The sequence below is a fragment of the Equus quagga genome, chromosome 6 (assembly GCF_021613505.1).
Source record: "Equus quagga isolate Etosha38 chromosome 6, UCLA_HA_Equagga_1.0, whole genome shotgun sequence".
In the NCBI taxonomy this organism is placed as follows: domain Eukaryota; kingdom Metazoa; phylum Chordata; class Mammalia; order Perissodactyla; family Equidae; genus Equus; species Equus quagga.
In genome coordinates, this window is record NC_060272.1 from 26,007,194 (window position 1) to 26,029,436 (window position 22,243).

The window sequence follows — 22,243 nt, forward strand, 5'->3', positions numbered from 1 at the left end:
ATAGGTGCATATATACAATGGGGAAATACAATGGGTATTTCAGAAAGAAGTATTCAATTAGAAACTAAGGTTTTACCACTAAATTTAATCTTGATATTGTGTCAGCAGCAATGTTTCTGTAAAGTACAAACTATGAGACCAATTCTATTGATGTCATATAAACAAATAATTTTCTGCACTGAATTTTTGGTTGTTTACCCTTACTTTGGTTTCTGTACATGAGAAATATATCCCAATTGAGTTTCAAGTATCTGCTGAATACAGAGTGTGGTTTTTGTAACAAAAAATGTAGCCCAACTTGGAATTGAGGAATGAGTTTTGAGGAGTTGACTATTACATTTTTCCATTTGGCATTTGGTTTTGCAGCAGAGCCAACTTTAGTTACATTTTTGAACAAGAATTGGCTTTTATGTCCTCTCCAATACTGTTCATGCATGTCCTCTGAATTACCAGAGTCAAAGGCATTTGGTACTGTCATGCCACACCCAGTCACTGGATTCTCCCACTGGCGTCTGGGCCAGTGGTGCCCTCCCAGGCTGCGCTCCTGATCTTACTGTCCCCCATCCCACCCCATCCCCACACACATCTTGTCACATTGGCATCTTCTGCCTTCTTTTCCTACAGTATCTTTCTATTTGATAATTTAGTTCATTCCAAATAATCTAGTGTATGCTAAGGTTTAAAGTTTTGATTATGTCTTCAGTATATAGATATTTTAATATGCTTTCCTTGATTTGAAATACTAAAGCTTGAATGGCATTAGTTTGTACAGGCTAAGAAGAGGAAAGAAACAAAAAATCTCTCCAGCAGGGGAACCCATCACTATTCAAATCATACAATTTCATCTCAAAAAATATGACATCTTTATCTGTGCATAAACACAAATACCTTATAACAATATTCTGATATAAGTGGCAATGCCCTATTTTCTATAACCTGATTTAACTCTAGAAAAATAAATACGAGTGTATAAATACGCACATATTTTCATATTTTGACATATATTCTTGATATGCCTTTCAATAGGATCAATCATATTCTTTCACTCATCTGACTAGAATAACTGGTTTAGTAAGAGCACTTTCAGTGTAAAATCTCACTCTCATTTCAAAGGTAGTCTGGAGAATATTTGTTAAATAAAGTAGGAAAGATTTATGGTCCAATTTTCTTTTGCCAATACAATATTTTCTGAGAAATTTAATAAATGGAGATAATATGACTCTGGTTCATAAATATTAGATTTAAATATGAAATTTATAGATTATATTCTAATGCTAAAGTTTTCATAAGATTCTTCTTCTTGCTCAGGTTGAAATCTCTTATTAGAATTCTAGGCATTAAAATAAAAGATGCAAAAGGAAGGACTTCTATAGTATTGAGAGCCAGGATGTTAAAGTTGTTTATGCTTAGGCATTTAGGTTATTCTTAGTGGAAATTTCATAATTATCATATCAACAATTATCGATTTACTCTCTTCATTTATACATATATGCATACATATGAAATATATATAAATATATATTTCTGTATATATCCAGAAATATACAAATATATATTTATATACCATATCTATATATAAATATATACATGTATATATAATACATGTGTGTAGATATACATGCATGTGTGTGTATATATACACATATACATAGAGAGAGAGAATCTTTTATATTGACCAGTTCAGGGAACTACTGCAATTTTAAACTTGTTGGACTAGAGTCAACTATGGTGAGTAAGATGTGGTCAATTTCTGGAAAAAAAGATCCAAATCTGGAAGGAATCAAAGGCTATTATCAGCATTGGAGAACTTACCTTCTATTTATCTCTTACCTCTATCCTCCATGATGGGGATGAAAGTACCGAACAACAGGATTCTAAAAAGTGCAGGTAAACATATTTACCAGCCATTCTCACTCTTAATGAAATTACAATAATCACGATGACCGTTCAAGTCTGTTTAATACCTTTCAAAAAGAAATTGAGTAAATAATATATTATGACAAAGCATCAACAATATCTTAACACTCCAGAGGGATTTGATACTCTAACCAGAAATGTGTCTTATGCATTTGGGAGCATCAATTACTCTGACGTATCAAGCTAAGCTAACCAAAAGTAGTCACAATTTAGAGAGAAAAAGTTAGTGTAATTGATATTACATGAAAATGTAGATCATTCAAAACAGACTCTGGAGAGCATATAAATTCTCCTTATTTTTTAGCACAGTACAAAAATTCCCAAGGAAAGGAAAGAAAGTATCCACTTTTAATTCCCCCCCCTTTCATTTTTTCATTAACTTTGATGTTTTAGAGTGAAGGATCAGACAACTGTTCCCAGGCTACACTCCGCCTATGTGACTTAGTAAAACGACACGCTGCTTTATATTATTATACATTCATGCAGCATCTGTGTTGTTGAATATACACAGAATCTGGTAGTATATAACAGTGGAATAATTACACTGTAGTATTTTTATTAACAAGGTCCTGTGTTTACTTGTAAACTGAAGAGTATAGGCCGGTGGTTCTCAAACTACAGGGGCGATTTTGTCCCCAGGAGATTTGTGAAATGTCTAGAGACGTTTTGGATTGTCATCACTGGGATTTTGACTTCATCTAGTGGGTAGAAGCCAGGGACGCTACTAATCATCCGGCAATGCACAGAACAACCCCCACAATGAAGAACTATCTAACCCAAAATCTCAACAGTGTTGAGGTGAGATTCCATGTTCTAGGCATATGTAAGCAGAAAGGCACTACTTATTATTGCCTTTTTATTTTTTGAAAGAAAGAGGGCCAAGTTTTCTCCTTGAATCAAAGATTTCTGGTGGTTAAAGAAAAAGTAATTGTTGGGGCCAGCCCCATGGCCAAGTGATTAAAATCCCACTTCAGCTGCTTGGGTTTGCCAGTTCGGATCCCAGGCACAGACATACTCCACGCATCAGCCATGCTCTGCATTTTAATACTATTTAAAATTGCCTTTTACATGTACAAGTACTGTTTTTGAAAAATAAATTCACCCTACATATATGCTTTTTTATTCAATGATTATAAAGTACATAATAAGAAAGTGGATCTTTATTTAATTCTATGTTAATCTTTAGGACTCTAAACTGAACATGATGACATACTTTCAAATAAGACTTTTAAACACCTTAAAAACTAGTATTCATAAATTGTTTGCTAATAAATAGAGGATAGTCTGTACAACCAAATATGAGATTTTTCTACCTCCCAATAGGATTCCATGTGTTTACTTAATCAAACAATATTCTTTAGAATGTGTGCTTGTGTTATTTTGTTTATATGTATGTTCCTTATATGTATGAATAGTCATCTGATGGATTAGGTTTTACCTGAGAAGTGTGTTTAAGTGTGTATGTGAGCGTGAGAGGAAGTATTTGTGTCTGGGTGTGGCAATAGTTCTGTGATGGATTGAATTTACTTGAGATGATTGGTTACATTAGAGTATCATTTTCAATTAATATAGTTCACAGCCATTTAAATGTATATTAAGAATCAATTTGATGTTATAGCCTCATGAGCTATATAGAAAACAAAACCATTCCCCTTAGAAGCCTTTATTTTTTCCAAAATAACTTTTTTTCTTTGTGGAAGCATGCATTCTGCGATAGCTACCATTATGTAGGCTGGATTATTCTGAAGTTAATGCACAGAGACATTCTGCCACCTGAATTTCTCAACTTTGGAGATCCCTGTCTCTCAGCTTCAGTGTCACGCTTCCAACCCTATTCACTTTAATTTTTCCTTCTTGAAGTAAAGAAAGGTATCTGAACCTCCCACTTAGTGAGAACAGCTCACTTCCCATGTCCCAGAAAAACATATTTTACATGAAGTTCAAAGACGCAGGAAAAGGACATTAGTATTTGGGTATCATATTTTTGGGTCATAGAGATAAACAGATTTGTAAATATTTTGTATATATTTAAACTGACTCTTACTTAAAATATGCAGGGCAGTGGGTGTTAATTCCATCGAAAATCATGTTCAATGGAAAACAAAAGTAAATGTGTATTTATGAAATCTTTATGTATAGCTGTATTTTGTAGCTTTGACTGAAAGTCCTATGTCGGGCTTAATCATATCTATTTTGCTCTGAGTTAAATATTATACAGAACAATTTTTCTCTGTATAATATTCTATATATTCATTTTTAATACCAGAGTTTGTGAAAGAGAATTATTTCCTACACCAGAGTTATACATGTGGAAAAGTTTCCTTATGAATGCAAAAAAACTAGGTATTAGAGAATGAAGAAACTAAGCAACAAAAATATTTCTTGAAAAAAATCAGCCTTTGCTTTAGAGAATGATGAACTATTACATAACTTCAGAACTTTTATTTCAAAATTATACAATGGAACTAAACACAAAAAAATGTGTCTTGGATGTTAAAGTACATTGTCAAACCTATAGAATATTGATATATAGATGTGCATGTTTTCATTTGAATAAGGATTATCTTTTCTCATGAATGAAAGGACACTTATTTTGTTTTTCTTTCTGGTTTCCTGAGAATATGCTATTTAATTTCTATGTTAAAAGCAATTATTTGAGTTTGATTATAACAAAACTCAAAAATATTTGATATGTCAAAATCGCTATTTAAGAGCAATTCACATTATCATCCTAAAGCTTTGCAGCAAATTTGTTTCACAATTTTAACATTTACTTCTAGTAATGCTCTATTGAAAATTAGATTCTTTTAGGAAAATCCTTTTGGTTGTAGGTGTTTTTCTTCATCCATTTCTACTGTAGCCATCCCAATTCGAGCATGTATTGCTGCACCCATAGGTGACTATGAAACCCCATACTTGTCCCTCCATATCTTATCCTAGTATTCTGGAAGATTGCATCTTGAATCTTCCAGAACGCAAATTTATTTAAAAAAAAAAGATGTAGCTTTGAAGCCAATTCATGTTTATACCCAAGGTCTCATAGAATGAAATTTGAAATTACTGGAGTTTTTTCCCCTCTTTTTTGATGCCTCCCAGCTTAGATATCTATTTATATCTGTCTCTATCTCCATATCTGTATGTATATCTATACCTATACGTATATCTGTTTATATCTATCTATCATAATTAGTCAGTGAGATCCTCCTCTAAATGTTCTATGTATGCTATATTATCCTTTTGTATGCCCATGTGTATGTGTATGTGTGAGTATATGGATGCATTTGTTTATGTGTGTGCATATATGTATATACATATATGTACATATATATGTACATGTAATGTATGTGTATGTGTTATATATATGTGTGCAAATATATATGTATTTTCTTTATGTATTATTGCACTCCTAGAATTTCTAAAACAATATCATTGGCACTTCTGAGAATTTTTGTTTGGTTCTTACTATTTCTGTGCCTATGCATTAATACAAGATACTCACTGAGGCAGTACTCAGCACTCAATACATATAAGCATCCCTTACATATAAGCTCTCTTAATTGTGATATTTCTTTAACTGTAATATGCATGGAAATTCTTTTCTCTCTGCTACCGGTTTCTAACCCTATTCTACTGTTTACCTGCCTGTATGATCTTTGGATTTTGTGTTCTAGTTCCTGTTGTTGTTTCGCTATTTAGACGTGGGAACAGATTGGCTTTTTCCTTTGCTTCTGGCATCCACTTAGTTAGAAAGGACTTTCTACTCCGATTCTATCTACTTCATTTGCTTCTGTTAGTCACACTATCCAATCAAGCTTTGATGCCAGGAGTCAACTGTGCATAATCCTATTCAATCAGCATGGCCATATCATAAGGGAGAATCTAAAGTGTTCTGTTTTGGTGAATGGGTACTTGGAATTTTTGTAGAATTTACACAATAATCATTAAATAGGTAATTGTGATCAGTATATAGGAATTGTATTTTATTCTAAGATATATGATATATTGTACAATAATTATAATAAATTGTTCAAAATATTTTACACAATAAATGACACATTACAATTTCAAACTATATTATGGTATATGCCCATATCCCTAAGGCAACTTGAGAGGCATAAATAAGAAACACCACAGAATCAATTAAAGACATTATCAGTAAATTTCACTAATTTCCGTTGCTTTATAGATCTGTTATTTGTTTTTGAAAATTAGGGAATGATACTCAGAACCACCTCAGGTTGTTTCAGTTCCACATGAAGTCTCTATTCTTGGTACAAATGACTATTTTTCTCTTCCCTCTTTCTTGTGAAAGTTACTGAAAACATGCCACCATTGATGTCACCATTAATTTATTTTCTTCCACTGTCTGTCATGTTGAATCAGATTCGGATTCTTTTTTTTACAGTTGAAGCAGTTGCTATCAGGTATAATGTTTTTTCCAAACCCCTCCTCAGAGGAGGAGCTGATGTGCCCAGGAAAGTTGACGGGACTCTCACCTCCTGATCCTTGTTTACAATTTCTATCAGTTTGATCTCTGTTGTGTAACGCTAAGTGAAATAATGAAATTTCAGCAATTAAGAATGAAATCTTAGGTGTGTTCTTTTATGTTTGCACCTCGATTTCTCATTGTGGTTGCAGAGAGAGACATGCTGAGCCATCAACCAAAAAGCTAAGTAGTACAAGGTTTGTTAAAATTCTTAACACTAAGATTTCAGATGCCTTATGTAAAAAGTGCTGAGTTCAACTTACCTTGATAAGTGATGAGAGCCTAACCTCCTGCAAAATTTCCCACTTGTTTTTCAGACTAAAATGATCAATATCAAATAATCAGCATTGCATGCATGAAATCAAAATCCATCTATATGTATTACTTAAAAAGTCACAAATTCTAAATTTCAACAGCTTCAAAAATATCTAGTTAGATAAAATAGTATGAATGTCATTGAAAATAGTAGAAAGTTTTTTTTTTAATTTAAGCATAATTTGAGTTTCTAGACCTTATTTCTAGATCTGCAAATAAATTACTTGTTATATCCAGAAACTCAGCTTTTATAAACCATTTTTCTCGTCTCCTCTACCTATCTTTTTGGACTAGTACACAAAAACATATAAAAAATTGAGAAACATGCAAATACAAAGTATAGAAAGTTCAGTGTGTCTTAGTAGAACAGATCAGAATCGGATTCTCATCCAGCGAAAGAATGATACTGCCACTACCGATTCAGTCACAGGTCATAAGGGACAAAACTCTCGGCTTTGTAGCCATCTGCCTTCTCAATGTCCACATTGAGATATCTAATAGGCTATCAAAATTTTCGTTTCCCAACATGAAACTCTGATCTCTTCTCCTAAGTGCTTCATTCCTCAACCAGCAGCTTAATTAATTTTTTTTTAAAGATTTTATTTTTTCTCCCCAAAGCCCCCCAGTACACAGTTGCATATTCTTCGCTGTGGGTCCTTGTAGTTGCGGCATGTGGGACGCTGCCTCAGCGTGGTGTGATGAGCAGTGCCATGTCCGCGCCCAGGATTCGAACCGACGAAACACTGGGCCGCCTGCAGCGGAGCGCGCGAACCCAACCACTCGGCCACGGGGCCAGCCCCTTAATTAATTTTAATTAATGACAAATGTGTACCTTTCCTTGCTCAAGCTTGGAATTATCTTTGAAATCATTTTCGTATTTCCCATCCAACTTATCAGGAATTTTTATTGGCTCTATTTACAAAATATTTTCAGAACATACCCACGTTTCATTACAATGCCATAGATGAAGCTGTCATTATCTCATCTGGATGACTGCAATTGCCTCCGAAGCTCTGCTGGCACTTTTGCCCCTCTACTTCACAAACAAGTTCTCAGAATAGCAACCAGAGGGCCCAAATGCCTTAACCCCTCCCTTCCTCCATACATCCCCCAGTAAAAATAAATGATTCTCACAATGGTCCCAAGTTTTCTGCCACTTCCTTTCTGACTGCATTTCCCAATCTATTTTTTTTTCTTCATTCTGTTCCAGAAATATCAGCCATCATGCAACCCCATAGAAACAGAGGTCTTCTACATTGGGTTTTGTTTTTTTGTTTGCCCTTTATGCTATTCTCACCACCTTTGATTCTTTGCAAAAACGTCACCTTTCATCCCATGCTGACCACTCTGAAACTGAAACAGCTCCCATGCCCCAACACTCTTCATCCATCTTTCCTTGCTTTACTTTTGTCCATACCACTTACCGTCTTCTCTCAAATTGTACACTTTTCTTTCTCCAGCCTCCTTCAGCTAGAATGTGAGTTCCATGAGGACTGGGAATTGTGTTTGTTTTATTTTCTGCTATATGTCCAGAGCCTGGAATAATGTTGGTACAAATAAATATTTGTTCGATAAATGAAGACATAGAATATTTTGACAAAAAGTGACAGGATTAAATGGATTTGATAATGAAGTGGTTTAGTAGCCATTTTGTCTGGAAACAACACTGATATTTACTGAAATTAATGACATTTAGAAATTGAACCAAGCCTAGGGATAATTAAATGCCCCGTTTCCAGTCCTTCCTTCTTAGGGGTAGGCCAGAATTAGACCATATTCTGAGAAATAAATCTCTATATCGGTGTTGAGTCAATATTTTTAAATTATCATGTGATCAAACTAACTTTACCAATTATTCCTATAAATAAGCTGAGGAAACTTCTAAAACTAGATCCCACATGAAACCTCAAGACGAGGTAAGTATGTATGTCCTTTTGGAAATATGAATCCTGAGATTTTATATTTTTTATGCATCTATTATAAATATTTAGTTTTCTTCAAATTATTCAACTTTTGCTTTATTATGAAATATACTATAATCTGTAAATAATTATATATATGAATTAGATTTTGGAATCATGTATTTAAAAATATATAATTAACTCCCATTCATTTATTAGTATCTACACAAAAATAAATAATATATTGCTAGCTAAAGGAAATATCATTGTATTTACCTCTTTCATAGTGCCAACCTTTGTTGCATATTTCCAAAAGATATTTTTCAGTCCAACAGGTATATTGAAACATACCTTTCTTCTCTACTAATTGTATTTTTCTGTTACTTAGACATAACTGAAAAATAGTCAGAAATTCAGACATGAGGATATTTGTCATTATGTAGGAAAATTGGATAGAAGATTATTCTTTCCTATTTTTATTTTCCTGCATATTTATTTTTACAGATTTTTGGTACCTTGTATTCACCAGCTAAGTTAAAAGTAATCATTAAATTTAATCTCATTTTTATATAATTTTTTACAATTAAGTTTATTTTGATTCTAATAATGAATACATGTTAAAACATGGAGTAATAAATGTCATAAAATATTTTCACATTTCAAGTCAATTTGTTTCAATCAACATATATTAAATGCACACAAAGATAATAAGCGTAGTCTCTGATTATAAAAAGTTAAAAATGAGCAGATTCTGAGGTCATTCTTAAAGATTTTTTTCTTCTGGAGTTTACTAGTTTATTAGGATTTTGAAAAAATGAACTTCTTACTTGTCTTTCAGTATATAGAATACTAAAAACTAATTTATTCAATAAGTACAAAATTATATATATATATATGTGAGTGTGTGTGGTTAGACTATAACTATGATAAAATGTATAATTCTGAGGAAGTCTTTTATAATCTCAAATCCCCTTTGAGTAAAATTTTAGCTTTCTTTTTCTGATGCTGTCATCATGAATTGTTTATGGGAGAACTCTTATTACCTAATAGATTTCACACCTTTGACTGTAGAAGACAGCACTGCGAGGGTCGTTTTAAGAAAAACTCAAGTAAAGTTGTCATTCAAACTTATTATTAAATAGCTATTTTTGACAGGAAAAATGTTCTGAATAAGAGGTCCTGAATTTAAGGCTGACTTTGGGAAATTTATCATATTATTATATGTGCTTTTTAAAAATTTTCCCAATACTAAGAATACTCACAAAATCTTGTCTGGATGTCAATTTTAGGTGGCAGTTTTCAGCTTTAGCAGGCAGACAAGTTTGCCAGCGTTGCAACACTTTTACTGTGCAAAATCATACAAAAAACTGAAAGATGTTACCAAAATTATTCCAGGTCTGAAACAATTGGAAAGAGTTATGGTAAAAATTCAAGAAAAGTCAAATGCAGCCTGATAGACAAAAAATACAAGAAAAAAGATTTGGAAGGTACATAAAGAAACCAAGTTGGTTCATTGTTGATTTTCTTATTGTTTAAATAAGGAAATTGCAGTGAAAAGCTCTAAATAATATCTTTCCTTATGAGATCAGTTTTATTTAAACTATATTTGTGTAACTGCTTATTATTCTAGATTTTACTTCCCATTTAGGAATATAAACAATCTATGATTATACCTAGATAAACAGGAGAACTTATGGCATTCCATTAAATGGCTGGGCTTATTCTAAAATACCAATTTTATACTTGTCATAATTTGAGTTAACTGAAACCTCACAGAAAATCTACAAAAAATAAAGCATTTATAGAAAATAAGTCCCATCTGTGGCTATTAGAGAGAACAGTTACTAAATCTCCAAAACCTAAATATAAATATTGACAAACGGTTGTGACTCACAATGTTAAACCCAATAATTGTAAACTGAAAAATCCTTACATCTGACAAATTCTTTGCATGTGATTTGAAAGAGATGTATTAGCTTTATTTGTCAACATCTTTATTTGACTAAAGTTATGGTATACAGCCTAAGTTTATATTTATTTTTGTGCATTTATTTAGGCTGTATTTCCTACCCAGAAGGATTTTGCTTGTCTCTCAAAGCTCATGCAAAAACAGAAATACACCATGAAGCCTTCTGAAAGGGAATGTTTCTTTGAAGTTCTGTGGGTTATTATTTCTACAGAAAAAAGGTAAATGTAAATTTTAAGAAAAATAAAAATCTCTATCTAATTTTATATATATATAATTTTATCTGATATATATAAAGATTTATAAATCATATACGTATGTTATATATATACTTACATACATATAGTTTATATATATATATATAAGTTCTGTGGTACTTATTTAATCCTTACAAAACCTTGTGTGGAAGATAATATCAAAAGAGCTAAAGAAAAAGAAAACAAAGGAGTATATTAATAAGGAATTTATTAATCTTCTAAGGTTCCAATAGACTTGGCACAGGGTGGGTACTCAATAAAAATTAATTAGATAATCGACTAAATGAATACAACCTAGGTCCTTAGATGACCATGGCCAAGTTCCGACTTTGTTTGCTAAATAATTACTAACTGCTTGACCATGGATAATTCAGTTAGGCCTTTTTGCCTCTGTTTCCTAATCAGTAAAGAGGTTTACAAATTGTCCTACATAATTCATAAGCCTTGTGCGAGTTCTATTTTGACAAGCTGTAAAATTATGATAGTAGGAGATTCTTCCTGTAATTATTTCTTAAATAAGTCGACTAATTTCAAGGCACAATCACTTTAATATTTTGTTAACAAAGCCTTTTTATAACGTAGAAAGTCCCCAAGGGATCTGTTAAGTTTATCCTACTTTCTTCCCAACAGGAAAAAGGAAAAAAAAAATCAATTTGTTATTTTCACCTTCTAAAACGTATTTATGGGAAAATAACAATTACACAAAACATCAAGGAATATATTTAACACCAAACTCTTTTAAAAATTCTATTACTGATGAAATGACTAAAAGTACTCTCTAAGGAAATAAAACAATTTCACATATTCAAATCTAAAATTAACATTATCGGCATTAAAAACACCACTAGCTGTTGTGGGTGGTTTATTTTACAGTTTTCTATTTGGCAAATTATTGCCTAGACACTCACAAATCTTTTTCTACACTAAAAAGTTTATTTCCAAGTTCCTGAGTTTGCATACCAGTAGTCCATCAGAAGATTAATATGGCTGGGATGTTTGTGGTAGAGAGGAGGAGAGAGGAGGAAAGGAGATGGGAGTGAAAATAACATTTAAACTGTATACATATACATGTGTTTACAGGAAGGAACAATTGTTTAAGTGGAGTGTACAAAATTAGAGATTATATGTAATCCGTTGTCTCTGATATTCGCTATTTTTGCAAAATACTGGTTGAGATATATTTTGGGGGAGGAAGTTTCAAGAATATAACTCTATAACAACAGTTCTGTGTGCACAAAATACAAATTACAAAAAAAAAGTTAGATAATTTATATAAATAAAAATATTTAAAGAATCTAAGCACTCTGAGGGTCATTTTCCTGTGGCTTAAAGGTAGCTGAGTCTTTTGAGCACTCATGAAAACAAAACGTTTTTAAAAATAGTTTTTTTTACAAAACTTTAAAAGATTTCTTTTATTTACATTTTTTAAAGATCAAAACTACTAAAAAGTTTGAGTATTTTTTTAATAATCACATTATTGACAGTTTTCTATCTCTCTGTCTTTCAAGTCAAATGTTTAATGCTGTTTTTAAGCTAAATTATATATTTATATTTACATATGCAAAATATTTAGGAATTAAGATAGATGGTTTATTTTAATTCATTATTTTATTTTGGTAGTGTGTCAACTACGATTTGTTGAGAAGGCTTACAGAATGCAATTCCTAGATACTTAGGCATGTGGATCTAAAAGAATGTATTTCTTGATGTGTAATTATACTATCCCTACTAATATAACTTTTCCAGATTGTATATCTATTTAAAAACACTTCAGACATGTCTAATATATAAAGTAATATAAATGTTTGTAACGTAATTTAACATTTCAATACCAATGTCATCAATTTTAAAATATGACGATCGTAACCAACTCTCAGTAAAGGTAGTTTCCACTATTTTTTTCCTTGCGGGGCTTCTATAAATACAAAACAAAGAATACAGACATATAAAGGATAGTATCACAGCAATGAGGAAATAACAAATAATATAAAAATACAAGAAATAAAAAATGGAAAAGTAACAATAATAATGTATTGAGGATGCTTGTTACGTATCATAAATTGAAAAGTTGATGATGACCTCCATCCTCTAACTTTTCAAGGATTAATGCCAATCCTTCTCCAACTCTTCCAAAAACAAAAAAAGAGGGGCAGGCCCGGTGGCATAGTGGTTTAAGTTCGAGTGCTCCACTTCAGCAGACTGGGGTTCGCAGGTTGGGATTCTGGGCGTGTTTCTAGCACAGCTTGTCAAGCCATGCTGTGGTGGCATCCCACATAAAATAGAGGAAGATTGGCACAGATGTTAGCTCAGCAACAACTTTCCTCAAGCAAAAAGAGGAAGATTGGCAACAGATGTTAGCTCAGGGCCAATATTCCTCATAAAAAACAAACAAACAAACAAAAAAAGAGGACACTTCCAAACTCATCTTAAAAGGCCAGAATTTACTCTGACAATAAAGCCAGACAAAGACACTACAAGAAAAGAAAATGACATGCCACTATCCCTTATGAAAATGGATGTAAAACTCCTCAACAAAATACTAGCAAATAAAATTCAAAAGCTCATTAAAGGATCATAAACCATCAGCAAGTGAGATTTATCCCTGAGATGCAAAGACAGTTCAACATATCCAGATGAATAAATGTGATACACCACATTAACAGTGTAAAGGATAAAAATCATACCATCATCTCAATAGGAACAGAAAAAGCATTTGGCACAATTTTACATCCATTTATGATAAAAACTCTCACCAAATTAGGTAGAGAAAGAACACACCTCAACATGGTAAAAGCCATATATGACAGCCCACAGCTAACATCATACTCAATGCTGAAAAGCTGAAAACTTTTCCTCTAAAATTAGAAACAAGACAAGGATGACTATTCCCTCCACATCTGTTCAACATAATACTGGAAGTCCTAGCCAGAGCAGTTGGGCAAGCAAACGAAATAAAAGGCATTCAAGCCATAAAGGAAGAAGTAAAATTGTCCCTGTTTGCAGATGGCATGTACTTATATTTAGAAAATTCTAAAGACTACCAAAAAACTGTTAAAACTAATAAATGAATTCAATAACGTTGTAGTATACAAAAGCAACATACAACAACCAATTGTGTTTCTACACACTAACAGCAAATGATTTTTAGATGTAATTTCTACTGAATAGGAGGTGTGAATTATGCATTGGCTTTAGAATGTTATTTCCTACACCCTTAATCCTGTCTCGTACATGTGTATAAGATATCAAATAAAATTTCTCAAGCTCAAAAATGTATGGCTATAGATCATACATTTAACTAAAGTCTGCTTGATTCTAAATTCAGTGGCTTGTGTTACCATGTTCAACCGCTTCATATTCATGCTTAATTTGATTTGAATGAGTCAAATTACAGTCATTACAAAACATATTTATTCTTTTATTTTATTTTACCATGACAAATTATAGTCACTACTATAATGACTAAGCCTATCTGTCTTATTAAATTTTATTTTGCTATGTAAGAATGAATATGTTCCTTATATCACAAAATTTATATATTTAGCTAATTACATGAAAATATCTAAACATACTTAATATAGCTCTTAAAGAGTCATTATTAAAATGTAATTTATCAATGTAACCATCAAGCCAGTATGACATGCTTTTTGGTATGAATCGTGTTAATACTATTATATACATGTTCGTTTCGGCCCAAAAAGGAGCTACATGTTGGTAATTTAGCATTTCAGATTTGTATTTCAATTTCCATTAATGGTGGCATATTTTAAATCTCACGCTTCTTTCAAAGCACAAGTGAGCTAGAGTAATTTCCAGTTACAAGCCCGTTATATTTGAGTTACATCATTCAAACTTTTGACCTTTATGCACAGAATCATTGATTTCCATATATTGTTTGCAAGTATTTTCAATAGATTTTAGAAAGGAGAAAATATAGAGAAAACCACTAGTTTATTAACAGTATTACCATGTGTGATTCAGGAGTGTTAACATTTTGTGTGTGCAAAGAAAGTGAAGGGAAAAAATATTAATGATTTAGTTTTGAATAAAAATTGTTATGAATATTTAAATTGCATCCATTGTATTACTATTTATATATTTTATCATCACAGGCATGAGATAATTTTATAAAAACTCAATTTTTCTTTGTAATTTCATTAGAATAGTAAATGAAGAATTGTTAGTATATGTAAACATTGCATCTATCCAGCACAGCTTTATAATGATCATCTTCTGTCTACCACATGGAGCTAAATAGCACACATATACAGCTGGCTCAGCAGTTAGAATGAGGAATGAGGAAATTGGAAATGAGAAATGAGGGGATGGAAATTCACATCAACATAATTCTTAAAGAAGGTGCAGATCTTTCTTCTATCTGTTCTATCGCTCTCTGACAAGAAAGGAGACAGTAATTTTGTATCATTCAAACATCTCAGTGGAGAAGACACATCATATTCCTTAAAATAGAAGCACTCAGAAAAGCTTTTCTTTGTTTTGTAATTTGCCCTTCCAACCTGATTTTAAGCATGCGAGCCTAGAATCCTGCTCACTTGCTGTGCATATTGTGGAATTGAGAGCGCAGAATGTCATGGTCTGATGTAGGGCAGCTTCACTTGTCTTCATCAACCTGTTTGTTTATCCACATTAGTGAGAGACACAATGAGACATTTTCACATATACACAAAACTAGGACATTTGTACACACAAGGACACAAAAGACTTTTTTTTAAATTTTATTTTTTTCCTTTTTCTCCTCAAAGCCCCCCAGTACATAGTTGTATGTTCTTCATTGTGGTTCCTTCTAGGGGTGGCATGTGGGACGCCGCCTCAGCATGGTTTGATGAGCGGTGCCATGTCTGCGCCCAGGATTCAAAACAATGAAACACTGGGCCACTTGCAGCGGACTGCGCGAACTTAACCACTCGGCCATGGGGCCCGCCCCACTTTTTTCTACTTTTATTCAAAGTGGAAACACTGAAGGACAGCCTTTATATGGTATACAGTTATTTAGTTCTGGGGAAAGAGGGGCCCTGATACAGCAGAGGAAGTTGCCCATTCATTCGACACTGTGGTATCACTGCATGCACACACACACACTGGAGGATCACATCTCTGTAAAGCCCATGAGTAATATAATAAAATTGAAGATTTCTTTTGAAACTACCCAGGAATACTAAAATTAGATTAGACAACTCTGTAATATCTCTACAACAATGCTACCAAAGGTGATAAAGTCTCTCTTTCTCTTTTGGTCAGGAATATTCTACGTCAGAAAGCAATTTGTCCCATTTTGACATATCTTTATTTTTAGAAAAATTTTTGATATATCTATTTATTGGTACTAGTCTGCACACTCTAGAATCATGCAGAACAAATCTAATATTTATTTTTCATGGAATTTCCCAATATTTGAAGTGATTTGCTGTGTTCCATTTGAATAATATAACAACAATAGTAAATTTAAACATCATTTCAATTATCCCTAATTTATTCAAATGTTAGTAACACAATTTTATTTTTAACCCCGTTAGGTTTACGATATTTTTATACTTTATACGGCACTCTGTAGTTGTCAGTTTTTCTCTTAATATAAAATACAGTTGAACTTTGAGCTTGAAAATGAATTAGCAAGACACTCACACACACAAGCGTGTGCACAGTAGCTTTGCACCTGACTTGAAGTTGAACAAGTGGTACCTACAGTGAAATATTATGTATAGCAAGAGAAATGAGAATAGTGTGTGTGTGTGTTTTAATACAGTGAATTTCTACAGATTGTTACATAATTGCCCCAAATTTATAGATTTGAGGTAACTTTTATTATATCTAATGTTTTCATGGATAGCTCTGAGTAATGATGAGCCGTGAAATTCTTTTGCTCCACGTGGCTTTGACTATAGGCATTCAATGGTAATCAACAGGCAGACAGACGAGTCTGGTAGGTCTGAGATTGCTTCTCTTACGTGTCTAGAACCTTGACAGAGATGGCAGGAAAGTTGAACTCAGCTAGTACTCTCCCAGCAGAAGGCCATCTTGTGAAATTTCCAGCATGATAAACTTAGGGTTTTTAGATTGCTTCACAGTTGCTCAGGGCTCCTAGAGAGAGTGGTTCAAGAATTATTATTGCTCTTTTAAATCCTGAGCTTGGAAACTGGTTTAGAATCACTTCTTTCTTAGGACAGTCCAAGTTCAGTGACTGAGGAAGGCAGAGGTATTCAAGTCCCAGATATGTGGCCCTACTCTGACAATTTCCATGAATACACTCAAACCGTAGCTCCTCACCAGTTGGCTAAGACTTCGTGGGGCCTGCATCATACCTATATTTCTTCCTATGGCCAATACTGCTTTCTCCTTTTTCCTTTCACATGTGTTGATGCTGAACAAACATCTTGCATCTCCCCTCTAAGGGTCTCTTCTAGAGAACTTAAGCTGAAGAAAATACCAATTTGCAGGTTGGAGATTCTCTCTAGCAACACTAAAAAACTGGGGAATAGAATGTTAAATACCGTTACTTGCAAATTCCATAAAAAATCTGGATAGTATTGATAATCTACTACTAAATGCCCTAGGTCTTTTTTGAGAAATTTTTAAAGTTACAATCATTTGTGCCAAAGAAGTCATAAATAAATTGAGAGACATATTCAGTCTTGGATTGACCAATGTCATGTCATAAAAATGACAGTTAACATCTAGAACACGTTAAAATAAGTCCAAGGTAGGCAAGTAGGAGGAAAAGGTGACGTTTTCAAATACTGTTCAAGGGAAATGGAAATACAATCACAATTCCAGTAAGTAATCTGGTAGTTTGTGAAAATTCTTGTTTCTTTATTATTCTATAAAACCATTTTTGGGTATATATTCCCAAAGAAACTCATATAAAGCCCATAAGTAGATGTGTACAAAGATTCTTCTCACATTACATTTACAAAGACAAGGAGCTAGAGGTAATCTATGCGTCATCACTAGCAGAAGAGATAAGAGGAATGAGGCCCCTCAACACATTAGAATAACTTGCGGCAGTCAGAATTAGTGAAGTAGACACACATATAGTGACTTTGATATATCTTAAAATGCATGATGCTTTTTGTAAAAGTAAGAAATAGAATAAGACTATACAGAAAATATTCATGTAAATTAAAAACACATACATAAACTAACACTAAATATTCTTAGAATGGATACATGAGCAAGGAGTTAGTTGAAACACATAAAAGTGGGTGTTCATAAGAAGGAAAATTGTGAGAGGTGGGAAAGATGAGGGACGTTGTCTAGACTGATAAGTACTGCTATGATCAGATGGGGATAAGTAATTAAATCTTAAAGTACAGAGTTAGCCAACCCACCGATCTACAAAATAATGCAAACCAAACAGTATGCAAATACAAATGTCAGAACTTAACTACAATATTAGTAAAATAATAGGAAAGGAAAATGATATTCTAGAACTATCTCATTTGGATGTTTAGAATTCCATTCACTGGAATTGTTTTCACAAAAGGATTAATTCAAATTGTCAAAAACCTGATTAAAGGAGGGACATTTGCCTTTCCTCCTACCTTTTCCATTGAGTTATTATTATTATTTTTTAACATATGAACCATTTAAAAAGCCTACCCTGGTTTAACAAGTTAGTTTTGAGATAAACATTCATGCATGAAATTGAATCATCTTTTCCTCAGGGATTCATTCTCTATGTCACTAACTGTGCTCCTGTCAACACTGTAATAACAATATTGGTTATAGAAAGGAACTGTGAGAGTGGGAAATCTTATAAGATGTAAAACTTATAAAGGAAAGTAATACAATTTTAAAAAGCATGTTATTAAAGAAATATCCTGCATGCTTTCTTTTTGAAAAAGAGTATTTTAAATCAATGAGTAAATCTGTAAAATAGTTTTAAAGTTGCAATGGAAAATTCTGTGCTATTAATTAATAAGCACATCTATAAAATTTTGGAAAAAAATTCTTAACATAATTCATGATATATGATGCAAAGGAAAATGTATGCGTATGTGTGTTTATTATTCCATTTACTTATATATTTGCAATTATTTTGACAACATAATTGGCAGTAACTTTTACACTTGTCTTTAAAATAAAGCTTGAAGAGGATGTTATAAAAATTAAATAAATATCATATTGTCTAGCAAATAGCATGCATTTAATAATAAAAAATAGCAATAACAAAATAATTATATATATTAAGCTTTAAAGAAAATTATTAAAATGATATGGAAAAATCAATGGTGTCGTTATTGATGATTGACATTTTTAAACAGAGTTCTAGTAATGAAGCATAGAGGTATATTTGCCTTACTTCAGGGAGTTTTCCATGTGGGTTTATGTTCAGGTGGGAAAATTAATTGTGTCAATCTTTTAAGACAAAAATATTTCAGTATTTTCCTCCTGTTGTATTTCTGTTTCCATGCATACTTCAAAGTTCGCTTGATGTTAAAATGTGTTAATCAAATGATCTAATTCCAAATTTACAGATAGATTTTCTGATTTTTTAATAAAATCTTGTTATACTGTATGCATAGATGCTAGTTCTTTAAAAAACACAAATAATGGTTTTCAAGAGGAGAAAGAGAAAGATATCAACTGAAACAGTGCCAGAAAACCATGCTTTCAATAATGCTGTGTTTCATCAGAAAGACAGAATCTTTCAAATAATTTTCTCTAACATTCTCAGAGAAGAAAGAAACTCTTCTTTATGTTTAGATATGGTGGTACTTAAAAACTTAAAGTATTGAGGTTATAAAATCAACTTCAATGAAACACACTCTACAGTGTTACGAAAATAGAGCCCTTCACCTATTGGATCAAAATAAATAGGAAATGTAAACAGCCTAAACCTACATACTAGCACATTAAAAAATATATTTGGATATATTGACGAAGATTTTCAAAGGGTCATTTTAGACTTTTTTCATTTCTTTTTTTAAACAAGAGAATTAGAGATTATGCAGTAAGTCTGTGTTCACATATAATGAAACGAGTTCGTCGCATTAGGATTTTCAAGGCTAAGTCCCATACTTAAGGAAAATTGTTCCACTTTAAGCCATTTGAAACACTGAATCAAAATATATAATTAAATCTGCTCAGTGTGAGGGATGAATAATGTATATTTTGGATGTCACTTCTTAAAATCCTTCACTTTCTGCAATCATGACGCAGTTTGATGATCTCTATGTCAGCTTCTCTTACACTGTGGAAATGCACATTCTGAGTCATGTTGACTAAAAAGCTAGCATGAATAAACACAGCCAAGCTAGACTTTATGAAACGTGTCAGAACATCTACCTGAAATTTTAGAATAAAATTATTTAGTTGACAGATCTAAAGGTCAAGCAAAATTTAATGAATGCATAAAAGAAACCAATACAGTAGGAGAAAAGCGCTGAGAATTTTTTCACTTAAATTACCAGAAATAGACAATGTATCAAGCATCATGTTGGATAAGGTATAAATGATAATAACTATGTAATTAACATTTTCTATAATTAACATTTTCTGTCTAAAATTAGACATAAAAAAATATGAAGTCCACTTGTATATTTAGGACAGTAGCCTGAATTTCAGAAAACTGCTTATGTTATTAACATGAATGTAATGGGAATGAAGTAATTGTTTGCTAACAATGCTTATTTTATAGCTATTTGTACACCTTTAGTATGCATTTTTACAGCCTCAAATCTAATGGAGACACTTATGTATCAGATCACATCTGGGAGGCATTTTTTAATCCCATAAAGTTATGTTAAATGTTAAATATAACAAACAATTTTCTAACCTTAATGTCAAAATCTAAAAACATCCTACTTACATATATGATAAATTACTATTATCAGTCAAACTTCACTACCTCCTCTCTGGCTGATTTATATATTCACTTTAATGGAGTCGTGCTTACACACTAATAATTATATAACTGAATCTAAATTTTAGGTTAAATTTGATGATATAATTTACAATTTTATTATGTATCGAGATTATTTTAGTCAACTAGAAATAGCATATTTTTCTTATACTGCTCTAGTAATCGATAATGGAAGACGATGGAAAATATGCTGCGTTTCTTTTTAGTTTTTTCATTACAGATTTCCTCTTTATGGTTTAGGGATCTGCTATCTTCCCTGGTAGTCTAACCTGCACGTGTTATTACAAAGGGTTTACATACGCCAGTCGGAGATTATACAACATGAGGAAAGTGATTCCGGAATATGTATTCCTCTAGCTCACTCTCGTCTGTGCTTTTGCAAATTAGTTGCCCCCCTCTACCAAAAGCCGTAGCTCTTGTCAGGAACAGAGTCTTGCAGATACAATTACTCTCTTTGTCTTCCAGTAAATGTTCCGTCTCCTTGCCCCTTCCTACGGCTAGTTCAGGGATGCTTCACCATTTCTCCTAACCATCCCTACAATTTTCAAAATAGTCCATTTATTGTTGAACACGCCTTATGTGATTATCCTACTTGTTTCCAGCCAAAAAAAAACCACAAAAACCCACAGTACTAATTGGCAATGTAGTCCCAGAACATCCTCTGGATGTGGGATTCTGCAATCAAGATATTCACGTATTTAAGGCAGAGAAGGATTACTTTCTTGTTGCAAGAAATGAGAAACTGGAATTCTGGGGAAGACTGGATAAAAAGCTATCACTGTGTACTTCCTGACACAGGGAATGAAGGCCAGGTCAATGTAAGGCACTAGCGGATCACATTGTTGTGGAACCTAAGTCCTATGGCAACCATAGCGACTATAGGCTTATGGGCTCACTGGATTGCTTCTGACAAGTCTAGAGTATTTACAGAGCAAAAGACTAATTCAAAGGGCTTCAGTGCCCAACAGAGAGCACAAATAGAAAACCAGAAATCCTTTCCAGCAACTTCAAAGCAAATTCCTGATCTCATATTTGTAGAGAGGATATATTGAAGACAAAGCCCAGAACATGACTGAATGCAGAATTTCACTGTCAGGTAAAGGCATTGATAGGCAAGACATAAAATCCAGAATAATATTTGGGGAATTTTTCACCCTTTTGGATGAGTCTGAGAATTTTAAACCTCCCAATCTCTCTCTTGCTAGCAGAGGCAGCAGCTCACGCCAAATGAAGGGCCTTGCCTTTTCTTTCATAAAATCTTTTCAATAACTACACCAAAGGAGTTGATTCGCTAAGGGATAATGAGTGTCTTCAGAACACATAACAATCCCTCTTCATGTCCTGCATGTATATAACAATAGCTACCTTCTAGCATAGCCCCAATGGAGAAGCTTAAGAACTGTTGACTGGGAGGAATACTAATCAGCTAAATGGTTTAATGGGACTCAGTGATAGTCTAGAGACAATAAAGTTGAAATGCTGGACCTTCCCTGCATACCACATGGGAGGGAATGTGAA